The sequence below is a fragment of the Taudactylus pleione genome, unplaced genomic scaffold (assembly GCF_031769625.1).
Source record: "Taudactylus pleione unplaced genomic scaffold, aTauple2 ptg000053l, whole genome shotgun sequence".
NCBI lineage: Eukaryota > Metazoa > Chordata > Amphibia > Anura > Myobatrachidae > Taudactylus > Taudactylus pleione.
Window position 1 is genome coordinate 15,394,416 of NW_028284455.1, and position 13,361 is coordinate 15,407,776.

Genomic DNA, 13,361 nt, shown 5'->3' on the forward strand with positions numbered 1-13,361 from the left:
GAGTATAGTCACAATATTTGTCAATTTGACTATTGATCTGTTGCATAAAACATTACCTGCAGGAAATTTCTGTCCAGTAAAGTTAAAACGCCCCAAGAGCCAGCTTTATTGGTTTGCAATGAATAATGTAATGTGTGAGGAGATCTGCATTATAAACTAGGTATCTGACTATTAAAGATAATAGGGCTGATGCAGAGGTGAATGCAAGTCAGATCTGGGAATGGATCTTATGTATTTATGCCATACACATGCTCCTGAGCAGAGCATATGCAACTACGGGTGACGCAGAGTCATGCACAACTCAAAAGAAAAAGAGAAAAACTCCTAGGAAGTGCTGTTAACTTGATAAATAAAATGTATTACACAGTCATAAACACTTGTCACTATTCGTAAAAAAAAGTATTTAACCAAGATTTATATATAAAAAGGTCAACCAAACAATCATCTGATTGGCAGCTTTACAAAAAATATTATCATCCTTTTATTAATAAACTAAGATCATGTTATAAGGGTAACCACTTATAATAAACAGCATTAGCTCATATCAGATTAGTGAATTTGCTGGTGAAAAGATAGCATCAAGCATACTGTATATCCTTAAGTCATAGAGTTATACTTACAATTAAGAAGAAACATGTTACTGTTATATTTCTAAACTTGTGCATCAATCCGGCTGTTGCTATTGCCAGTGATCCTGCACTATATACATATGACCCATGTACTGATGGTTATTGTGGGAAATGTATTCCTCCTAACAAGTTGCATGACAGGGAATACTAGCAGTCAGGAGGTAAGGGAGTCTGGGCTGATTCAGACACACTCACAAGCGATATACGCTCACGAGTGGGTCGATGTTTGGCCACTGCGCATGCACACACCAGAGCCGGCTCCGATGTGTGCATGCGCGAGACCCGGCTAGCGACTGTCGCTCCATCGCTCTGTGTCTCGCACCAAAAGGGGGCGGCTGTCGATTTTGATTGACAGCTCGCCCCGTTTTGGAGGCGGGCAGGGGGGGTGGCTGGACAAATGGAGACGTTCCCGACGGAATGCCTGCCATTTGGGGGTGGCCGCACTGACATCACGAGTGATGTCAGTGGTGAGCTTCCGGCTCTATTAAGAGCCAGAAGCTCACTAGGGCTTGCGGGAATGAGACCCTACCACAAGGGTCTCATCGCAAGCCCCAATGGTCGCGATGGTTGAGACCATCGCAATCATCACCTGGCCGCTCGCAATAGCTGTGGGTGGTCACCCACAGCTATGTGAGCGGCCAGGAGGCCGCACAAAAAAACCCAAAATGCCCTGAATCAGAGCAAGCGCTCTTTCAGAGAGACCGGCTCTGAATCAGGCCCTCTGTTGTTTCCACAGTCATACAGTTGGACATGCACACTGCAACAGTGCAATAAGAGTGCATTGGGACTAAGCTATTTAATCTGGACAAACTAACAAATTTAACCCAACAGTACTAATGTATCATTATTCTCTCTGGACTACTTCATCTAACAAATTGTGCATCATGGACCTTATGAACGTATGGATATATGCTTGTTATTAACTTTTCACCTGCAAGTTCATTAATCTGCTGTTTATTATAATTATGGATGTGCGCCTACCCTATGTTTTGGTTTTGGATCTGGATTTCCCCTGGTTTGGGATCTGGATTGGTTTTGCCAAAACTTCACCTCATTGTTTTCAGGTTTTGGTTTTGGATCTGGATGTTTTCTTAAACAGATTAAAAAAACAGCTAAAATCACATAAAATTTGTCTTTTTTTGTTCCTAAAGTATTAATAACCTCAATAACATTTAATTCCAGTCAATTCCAATCAATTTTGACCACCTCACAATATTATTTGCTTCATCTAGTTAAGGCCAAAAGGTAGCATCCAGCTAGCTGGCTGACTAAGCTAAGTGACACAGTGGGGGGCACTAACATGTGGCAGTTCAGCTTCCAATTTCCAGCACAGATACAGTGTGTTATAGAGTGTGGGTTGAATACACCAATAGTGCACTTACTGTGACAGCAGTGTCGGCAGAGCGGGATTGCTGACGGTGTCCTCAGTACATGGAATGGCAGTGCTGAAGTGCTGGCAGTGTCCTCAGTGCATGGTATTGGTGGTGTCAGCAGTGCCAGTGGTGTCTTTAGTGCAGGTTTGCTGGCTGTCAGCAGTGCAGGGGTTGCTGACGGTGTCTTCAATACATGGAATGGCAGTGCTGTGGTGCTGGCAGTGTCCTCAGTGAAGGGTACTGGTGATGTCGGCAGTGCCAGTGGTGTCTTTAATGCAGGTTTGCTGGCTGTGTCAGCGGTGCGGGCGTTGCTCACGGTGTCCTCAGTACATGGAATGGCAGTGCTGCGGTGCTGGCAGTGTCCTCAGTGAAGGGTACCGGCGATGTCGGCAGTGCCAGTGGTGTCTTTCGTGCAGGTTTGCTGACTGTGTCGGCAGTGCAGGGGTGTTCTCAATGCAGGGTGCCAGTGGTGTCGGCAGAGCAGGGGTGCTGGCAGTGTCTCAGTGCATGTGTGCTGACAGTGTCGGAAGTGCAGGGGTGCTGGTGGTGTCCTCTGTGTGGGAGTGCCAGCAGTGTCGGCAGTGTGTGGGTCACTGATGGTGTCCTCAGCAAGTAGGCAGCAGTGCAGGAGTGTCGGCAGTGGTGGTGTCGGCAGTGGTGGATATTGCCAGTGGGGGTGCCGGCAGTGTCAGCAGCGGGGGGTGCCGGCAGTGTCAGGCAGTGGGGGATGGCAGGCACCATCTTCTTTTGCTTCCTGACTTTGTGCAACTGTGAATATTAAATGGGCTCAATGCTGATTGGCTGAGAGCCGTGACAGACAGCTCTCTCAGCCAATCAGTGTTAAGCCCGCTCAATACAAAACCTTGCGACCCCACAACGGGATCACAAGGTTTTGCCTCGGGTGAGGATCCGGGGCAGGCAGGGAGATCCGAGCTTGGCTGGGTTGGGATCTCTGAGATCTGAACACACTCATCTCTAATTATAATTGGCTATCTTTATAACATGACCCTGGTTTATTAATAAGAAGCAGAGATGTGCGCTGACCCCCATGTTTTGGTTTTTGATTTAGTGTCATCTTTGTGTTTTGGTTTTGCAAAACCACCTTTAAGTGTTTTGGTTTGGTTTTGGATCTGGATTTTTTTAAAACAAAAAAATTATAAAAAAGTTTTTAAAAATAGCTTAAATCATCTAATTTTTGCAATCTAAAACCGGAAATTCAGAATTCTCAACCGCTGGAAGATCAGAACTGTGACTTGGATTTATTCGGATCTCCTGAGGAGATTAGAACCGTGACTCTGATCTGTCCGGATTCATGAAATTTTGGCGGATTTGGATTTCTGGAGAACCAAAACTGCACATCTCTCATAAGAAAATACTAATAATTGTTGTAGTATTGCCATTTAGATGATTGTTTAGCTTACCTTTATATATATGAAATGTCAAAATATGTTTTTTTTATTATGGATAGTGACAATTGTTTATGATTGTGTAATAAATTGCATTTATCTTGTTGACAGCTCTACCTGTGAGATTTTTTCTTTTACTTTTGGTTAATGCAGAGGGCTTCAGCTTTCCCTTTAATAGGAAACTGCAGTTTCCCATGATTTAATAATATTACCATATAAAGATCAGTACTCAGGTGTGTGTTCTCGTTTTTGTCATGCACAACTCAGTAGCCTCTCTACTAGAGGGCATTCACGTAGGCTAAATTTAACAAGGATGTAGATAGTGTGTTTATTGAATTATGGGCTGTGTAGAGTTGCACATAAGCATAAATGCAGATCTCTTGCATCATGAATAGGCTGATATTAACGATGCGTATGAAACCAACCATACTGTATGCATAGATTCCATGTGGTTGTCTAGCTAAATACAACTCAGTATTTGGGCCAATATCGACATTTCTCTCTGTGCACATAATTTGGATCTATATTAGGCATGAGCGGATTCGGATTTTAGAAATCTAACCCCCCCGAACCCTCGCGATCCGAGCCGGGTACTGAGTCCGTCTAGGCAAAACGTCATCCTCGGATTCTCACGGGTTTTGGATTCTATAAAAGGTCCCCGCATCGGCGCCATTTTTCGGATGTGGACAGTGAAGGGGGAGGGTTGCTGTGCTGGTGCTGCTGTTGTGCAGTGCTGTTGTCCCATAAAGGCTGTGTTGTCCATAGGAACTGTGTGCAGACAGAAGAGGGGGGCTTCAGTGGCTCCTGTGTCACTGTAGTCATAAAGGGGTGCTGTAGTCTTGTCCAGGGGGTGCTCTGTCCATCAGGGGTGTTCCACCCAAGTGCAAAAAAATATATATTTTTTCTGTGTTTGTGTGCGCGTTAACCATGTGCATCAACAAAGTAGCAGCTCCAAGTGTGTGCCTGTGTCACAAGTCAAGGGCTGGCTGGTCTGTGGAAGGGCGATGTAACCCCCAAAGTTCCCCAAAAAATTAAAACATTTAAAAAGTGCTTATTTTTCTGTGTTTGTGTGTGCGTTAACCGCACGTGCATCAACAAAGTAGAAGTGCCAAGCATGTGACTGTGTCATAAGTCAGGGGCTGGCTGGTCTGCTGAACGGTGGTGTAACCCCCAAAGTGCCCCCAAAAATATAAACATTTAAAAAGTGTTTATATTTCTGTGTTTGTGTGCGTTAGCCGTACATGCATCAACAAAGTAGCAGCGCCAAGCGTGCACCTGTGTCATAAGTCAAGGGCTGGCTGGTCTACTGAAGGATGGTGTAACCCCCAAAGTGCCCCAAAAAATTAAAACATTTTAAAAGTTTTTATTTTTCTGTGTTTGTGTGTGCATTAGCCGCACGTGCATCAACAAAGTAGCAATGCCAAGCGTGCGCCTGTGTCATAAGTCAAGGGCCGGCTGGTCTGTTCTAAGGCGGTGTAACCCAAGTGCCCAAATAAATCAAGTGTTTTTTCTGTGTTTGTGTGTGCCTTAGCCACACATATCAATATCACATAAATGGAGGACAAAAATTTGGAGGATAAAATAGGGAAAGATCAAGAACCACTTCCTCCTAGTGCTGAAGCTTCTACCACTAGTCATGAAATAGACGATGACGTGCCATCAACGTCGTCTGCCAAGGCTGATGCCCAATGTCATAGGCTCTCCCGGGGATATGTGATATCTGACAATGCCACCAATATTGTGCAGGCATTACATCTGGGCAAATTCCAGCATGTCCCATGTTTTGCTCACACAATAAATTTCATGGTGCAGAATTTTCTGAAAAACGGGAAGTCCGTTCAGACACTGCCAGCTTGAGTCAGGTCATTCCCCTCATCAGGCTTTTGCAGAAGCAGCTGGAGAAAGTGTAGGAGGAGCTAAGAGAGCAATTCCGCTTGGTATGTGGGACTTGTGGTTGACGCCCTTCATTCGCTTTGGCAGGATTCGAGGGTGGTCAATCTTTGGCAGGATTCGTGCTTGATCCTAGGTTTAAAGCCTATGTGGTGTCTCTCTTTCCAGCTGACACAAGCCTGCAGAGGTGCAAAGACCTGCTGGTGAAAACACTGTCAGCTGAAGAAGAACGTGACATGTCAACAGCTCCTTCTACATTTTCTCCCACAACTAGGGCTGCCAGGAAACAACTTAAGTAACCTAAGCAACTCGCTGGCAGTGATGCAGGGCAGATAGGACCGAGTTTGGACATCTGGTCTAGACTGAAGGACCTACCAACAATTTCTGATATGTCTACTGTTACTGCACATGATACTGTCACCAGTGTACAACTGGCTTTATTTTACCTAATTTGCCCCCCCTCCAGTGTGTACTCTGAAAGAGTAGTGTAGCCGGGGACCTTGTCAGCGAAAGGTGTAGGAGGCTGCTTCCACAAAATGTGGAGAACATGATGTTCATCAAAATGAATTATTAATTCTTCCAGGAAGACCAGCCTCCAGAAAGTACAGAGGGACCTGTGGTGGTGGATTCCAGTGGGGATGAATTAGAACTCTGTGAGGATGTGGACAAGACTGAAGGTTGTGAGGAAACGGTGGATGAGGAGGATGAGAATGACATCTGCCTCTGTAGAGCCAGTTTGTGCATGGACAGATTAATTGCCAGCTTGTTTTGTGGGGGCCCAAACAAACCAATAATTTCATCCACAGTCATGTGGCAGACCCTGGTGCTGAAATTATTGGTTTGTTAAAGTGTGCATGTCCTGTTTTTTCAACATAAGGGTGGGTGGAAGGGCCGAAGGACAATTTCATCTTGTATTTTTTTTTCTTTGCAATATGTACTCTTTGGGGCTAGTTTTTTAAACTGCCATTCTGTCTGCCACTGCAGTGCCACTCCTAGATGGGCCATGTGTTTGTGCCGCCCACTTGTGTCGCTTAGCATAGTCATCCAGCTACCTCGATGCAACCTTTTTGCCTAAAAACAATATTATGAGTTGTGAGGTGTTCAGAATAGACTGGGAATGAATGGAAATTAATGTTATTGAGGTTACTAATAGTGTAGGAACAAAAAAAATTCTGTGATTTTAGCTGTTTTTATGCTTTTTTTCAAAAAAACACAGATCCAAAACACAAAACCCAGAACCCAAAACATGGAAGGGTGGTTTTGGCAAAACCAATCCAGATCCAAAACACGAAGAAAGTTCCAGATCCAAAACCAAAACAAAACACGAAAAGCGGCCGGTGCACACCCCTAGTCTATATATATACTGTATATTCTAAACTGATTGTGTAAGTGAACTTAAATAGCAGATGATAGATCGGTTACCTCGTGGAGACGCAAATTGGAATTGCATGAAGAAGAAGTTCCTGGCCCATGACTGGGGGGTGGTATGTCGGGGGGGATGAGCTGGGGACACATACTTCTTCACAACACACAGTTCCAGTGGCACTGATGGCCATGTAACCATAAAGTTAGCTAGATTGTGTTACTATTTGTGCATACTGCAAACTACAGCCACAGCTGGTGGGCATCTCTGTAGACAACACATAGGCTGTACAATTAATTTTACAGATGCTATTGCATTAGCATAAACCTCTGATTTTGGCCCAGAAACAGACTTTTTAAACAGGGATGATTGGAAATTATAGTTTCTGTTGGAATATTTAAGAGCACCAGGAAGCTAGAGGAGTTGGAAAGTTAAAAAATAATTGGTCCAGACTCCACTGGGGTGTACCTGCCAAAAGGGGTGACATCATGGTTTGAACCCTACATTTCAGGCTGAATGAGAGGCAGGAAACCAAAGATCCCAGTCTGTTCATATTTCAGTACTCTGGGGTTGGCTCATAATGGGATATATGTTTTTTATATTTTTAGACGTGAAGTTTAATTGCTAATGTATTCTTACAAGTGCTATAGACATTTTCATGACTTTTGAGAATTAAACTATTATTAAATCTACTATATAAAAGCGAAAAATTGTCCTTCTGTCCTTCTGTCTTTCTATACAAATCCACAGTTTACAAGCCAAGATCGTGAAATTTTACATACTTGCGTATTATAACACGGTGGAGGCAACTAAACAAATTTGAAATCGAAATTAATTACTATTCATTTTTAATCAATTTTAAAAAACAATATTTGCATAGCATTCGCCCGTTAAAGGTCAGGTACGGAATTAGAAAAAGATTTAGCTTATCTACTATTTTTCTTTTCTATCTCTACTATCTACTATATAAAAGCAAAAAATTGTCCTTCTGTCTTTCTATACAAATCCACAGTTTACAAGCCACAGTTTACAAGCCAAGATCTCTCATGGTTCTACACCTGAAACACCAAAGAAGAATCAAAACATTGTTCTGTTTGGTTTATTGTTATATGCAGATTTGGACACCATTCTTCTTGGGCCATCTGCAAGGTCAATAATAAAAATATTAAAATTTTATTTTTGTTTAATTTCATTATTTGATTTTATAACATGCATTTTGCTACATACTAAGGAATTATGGAATTTTATTCTGTAGCATATAAACTAAGTCTCTGAACATCATTTACTATGGCTCTCATGTACTATACTGGGATGCAAAAACGCAGCTCTGCAGCACAAATTTTTATTTATACTTGCTCATGCATGGGCTTACACAACTAGATGGTGTCAACAGTAGTGACCAAACTTTTTTGTCTACCTCCTTGGTTGTTGGAATGCACTATGGAACACACAGAGGCTACTTCTGGTTCATTCCTTTGTCAACCCCTGGAGGGTAAAACTGATTGGATGAATCTTATACACCAAGGAGACAATGAATGCAGGAAACAGCTGCACAAGGAACTGGAAGTAGTTGCTGTGCATTTCATAGTGCGATCCAGCAACCAGGATGTACACAGTCATCATGGTATCAGAGCAACAGAAGCTCTTGGCTGCAGTGGCAGAACTCCCGGAGACAATGGAGTCATTTGCTGCTGGGTGCCAGCCCTGAATGGGGCACCTGGCTCCATTGTCACCCAGCCATTCTGGGCACTGCTGAGGAGGAGCTGCATGTAGATGGAGCGTCCTTCTCTCCGCCCCCCCCCGGCACCAGTGGCAGCCGGAGCTCACTCCTGAGTTCCGGCTTCCGAGTCCCGCAGTGCACTATGGGAGTAATGTCATGACATCACTCCCATAGTTCCAAGGATTGGGTGCCAGGGACGGACGGAAGCAGGCACTGGAGTGGGGTTTAAGGTAAGTGTTGTGTCATGTGTGTGATGCACGTGTGGGGGGCCTTTCTACTGGAGGCATCCTATGGGGCACTACAGTGGCCTTACTACTGGGGGCATCATATGGGGGCACTACAGGGGCCTTACTACTGGGGGCACTATTGGGAGCACTACAACTGGGGCACTACATGTGCCCTTACTAGGGGGACACTTCAAGCAGCATTACTACTGGGGGCACTACAGGGGCCCTTACTACTGGGGGCACTGCAGGGGGCATTACTACTGGGGGCACTACTACAGGGGGCATTACTTTTAGGGACATTATTACCAGGGGCATTACTACAGGGGGCATTATTACTACTGGGGGCACTGCATAGGAGGACCAGTACTGGGGACAATGTATAAGGGGCACTACTGGGGGCACTGTATATTGGGCACTGCATAGTGGGACAATTACTGGGGGCACTGTATAAAGGGCACTACTGGAGGCCATGCATAGAGGGACCACTACTGGGGGCACTGCATTTGGGGACCACTACTGGAGGTACTGCATAGGGGGACCACAACTGGAAACACTGCATAGGGGGACCATTACTGAGGGGCACTACATAGGTGGGCACTATATAGGGGGACCTCTACTGAGGGCACTGCATAGGGGGGCCACTACTGGGGGCACTGTATAAAAGGAACTGCATAGGGGGGTGGCAGCAGCTGGGGCTGGCACAGGTGCTGGGGGTGGTAAATTTTAATTTGGAGGATGGGGGGGCACCAAAATGTATCTTGCCTCCGGGCACCTGGGATGAAGTTATGACACTGCTTGGCTGTGTTTACACTGTACATCCGACAAATTTTGAATGCATCTACCTCCGAAGTTTGCTTTACACCATTACAGGTCCTACTTCCTTCGAAGACCTTAGGATTGTGGATGGGGAAGTTTGTGACACTGTTCGTGAGGCCTGCCTAAGGAGAGGTTTGTTGGAGGATGATGTGTAAACAAACATTCTTAAAATCCTGGGCAATGCCGGGTACTCCAGCTAGTAATTAAATATAATTATAGTAAAGATATTTGCCTAGATGTAAGTAATTAATAACCTTATTAACAATATTGTGGACAGTAGGCTGCAGTATAAGCCTGGAGTTCCTTATCTAATCCTGAAGTTGTTCCTGGATATTCCAGGATGCACTCCCCTCTATTAGGCAATATTAAACTGTCATTAGGTATCTCCATAATGTGAGAACTTGCCAATATGTTGTCAAAATGCAATATTGAATGAAAACAGAGACATTTATAACTATATATGTGACATCCGTGTTTTGGTTTTGGCCAAACCACACTCAAATACTATGGTTTTGGTTTTGGCAAAAACATCCTCCAGTGTTTTGGTTTTGGTAAATTCATATAATATGGATGTTTGGACATGTTTACATGCAATCCAAAACCAAGAATATTTTTTTCAATCTTAGTTCACAATCTACAGCATACACAAGCCTGGACTTGGTTCACCTGATCTGGACCAGGACTCTATTAATCTTGTAACTCCTAAATTTGGAAGTGTTCATTTTTCAGGAAAACCGAATCACACATCTTTATTTATAATCCATATGAGAGATGCTTATGAAAGATAGGAAGAAAGGGGTAGGTGAGGGGGAGATGGATGGGAGTTCGGGAGATGTGGGAGGAGAGGGGAATGAGGGGATAGAGAAAAGAGATAAGGAGTTGGGTTGAAGAGATTGATGATGAGAGACAGGAAGATGGAGGTTGAGTGGACCAGAGATGAGTGGACCAGAGATGAGATATGTGGAAAAAACCTGCAAAACAATAAATAATAAATACTGACCTGGCAAATGATGGGTCCAAAATACTAGAAAATTATAATCATATAAATCCAACTATAACATCTGTGATATTTCAGGAGGTTTGTTAAACTGGGATTGGTATGAAATACCAGTGGCTGTTTAGCTGCCGGTTAAAATCCGGACAGGAGAAGCACGACAGGAGGAGATCCAGATGCCGGCAGGTAATACCCTAATCCTGCACTCTCTGCCCCCTAACCCCAATCCTCCCTTAGGTATTCCTAATCCTAAAACTCCTGGGGTGGTTTATAACTCTGTCTCCCCTGGGGGTGCCTAAACCTAACTCCCTTTCCTGCACCCTAAACCTAACCCTCCTGGGGGGGTGCCTAACCCTATCCTACTCTTTGGGGTACCTAACCCTCCCCCCTAGGGGTGCCTAAACCTACCCTTCCCCCAAAAAACCTAACCCTAACCCCAATACACTCCCTAAACCTACCGCCCATGCAGGGCCGTAGCTAGGGTAGAGCGACCGGTGCCATCGCACAGGGCACCACAGGTCAGGGGGCACAGTTTTGGCCTTTCAGGTTTCTGTTTATTATCATTCTCACTTGTAGCTTCCTCTTATTTCATTCACAGCATCTCCTGGCCTCCCGTATCTCTTTCCTGGCCCTTCCCCATGAGGCCATTCCCCTTTTTTGGGTGCATTAAGTCCCTTTGAAAAATGAGGGGGGCGCCAATACTCTTTCTGGCACAGGGCACCAAAATGTCTAGTTACGGCTCTGCCCCGCGCAGCTAAAGCTAAGGATGCCTCGTTCAGGCTGTCATCCTTCACGTTCCAGTTTTGGGATTAAGATAGGCATTGGTATTTCGACACCTACAGTCAGGTCCATAAATATTGGGACATTGACAGAATTTTCATATTTTGGCCTCTATTCACCACCACAATGGCTTTGAAATGAAACAAACAAGATGTGCTTTAACTGCAGACTTTCAGATTTAATTTGAGGGTAATTACATCCAAATTAGGTGAATGGTGTAGGAATTACAACGGTTCCTATATGTGCCTCCCACTTTTTAAGGGGCCAAAAGTAATGGGACAAACTAAACAATCCTAAATCTAACTTTCACTTTTTAATACTTTGTTGCAAATCCTTTGCAGGCAATTACAGCCTGAAGTCTGGAACGCATAGACATCACCAGACGCTGGGTTTTATCCCTGGTGATGCTCTGCCAGGCCTCTACTGCAAATGTCTTCAGTTCCTGCTTGTTCTTGGGGCATTTTCCCTTCAGTTTTGTCTTCATCAAGTAAAATGCATGCTCAATCGGATTCAGGTCAGGGGATTGACTTGGCCATTGCATAACATTCCACTTTTTAGCCTTAAAAAACTCTTTGGTTGCTTTTGCAGTATGCTTCGGGTCATTGTTCATCTGCACTGTGAAGCGCCGTCCAATGAGTTCTGAAGCATTTGACTGAATATGAGCATATAATATTGCCCGAAACACTTCAGAATTCATTCTGCTGCTTTTGTCAGCAGTCACATCATCAATAAATGCAAGGGATCCAGTTTCATTGGCAGCCATACATGCCCACGCCATGACACTCATATCACCATGCCTCACTGATGAGGTGGTATGTTTTGGATCATAAGCAGTTCATTTCCTTCTCTTCTCTTCCCATCACTCTGGTACAAGTTAATCTTTGTCTCATCTGTCCATAGGATGTTGTTCCAGAACTGTAATGGCTTTTTTAGATGTTGTTTGGCAAACTCTAATCTGGTCTTCCTGTTTTTGTGGCTCACCAATGGTTTGCATCTTGTGGTGAACCCTCTATATTCACTCTTGTGAAGTCTTCTCTTGATTGTTGATTTTGACACATATACATCTACCTCCTGGAGAGTGTTCTTGATTTGGCCAACTGTTGTGAAGGGGTTTTTCTTCACCAGGGAAATAATTATTTTGTCATCCACCACAGTTGTTTTCCGTGGTCTTCCGGGTCTTTTGGTGTTGCTGAGCTCTCCGGTGCGTTCTTTCTTTTTAAGAATGTTATAAACAGTTGATTTGGCCACACCTAATGTTTTTTCTATCTCTCTGATGGGTTTGTTTTGATTTTTCAGCCTAATGATGGATTGCTTCACTGATAGTGACAGCTCTTTGGATCTCATATTGAGAGTTGACAGCAACTGTTTCCAAATGCAAATGTCACACCTAGAATCAACTCCAGACCTTTTACCTTCTTAGTTGATAATGAAATAATGAGGGAATAGCCCACACCTGTCCATGAAATAGCTTTTGAGTTGATAGTCCCATTACTTTTGACCCCTTAAAAACTGGGAGGCACATAATGAAACTGTTGTAATTCCTACACTGTTCACCCGATTTGGATGTAATTACCCTCAAATTAAATCTGAAAGTCTGCAATTAAAGCACATCTTGTTTGTTTCATTTCAAAACCATTGTGGTGGTGAATAGAGGCCAAAATCTGAAAATTCTGTCAATGTCCCAAAATTTATGGACCTGACTGTATATGATACCAGTACAAATATACTGGCAGGGTGCTCTAAAACAGACAGCCACTTGATAAAGTCAATATCACATAAACATACATATGACTTCTTAATAAAAGACCGTTCCTTTGGAGACTTTATGGTTTCAGCTTTTATCTTGAACAAGTGTTTTCTTATGGGACTTTCTCTTTCTCCAGAAATTGATGTATTAGTCTTTCAAATATTTTTTTGAGCTTGTCAATATTATTCCTTGATTCCCTTAAAACACACCCTAACATCAGAGAACACCTAAAATCAGACCCAAGGCTGACATTAATAGATATAAAATTCCTTTATTAAAATATTTTAAACACTCAGAAATAGAGAAATTTGCATACATAATATCCAATATATATCTATTGTGTTGTGGTCAACTATTAGTGGACATGATCTTACAATTAGACCATCTATCACTTCTAAACCCTGTGTGTTTCGTGT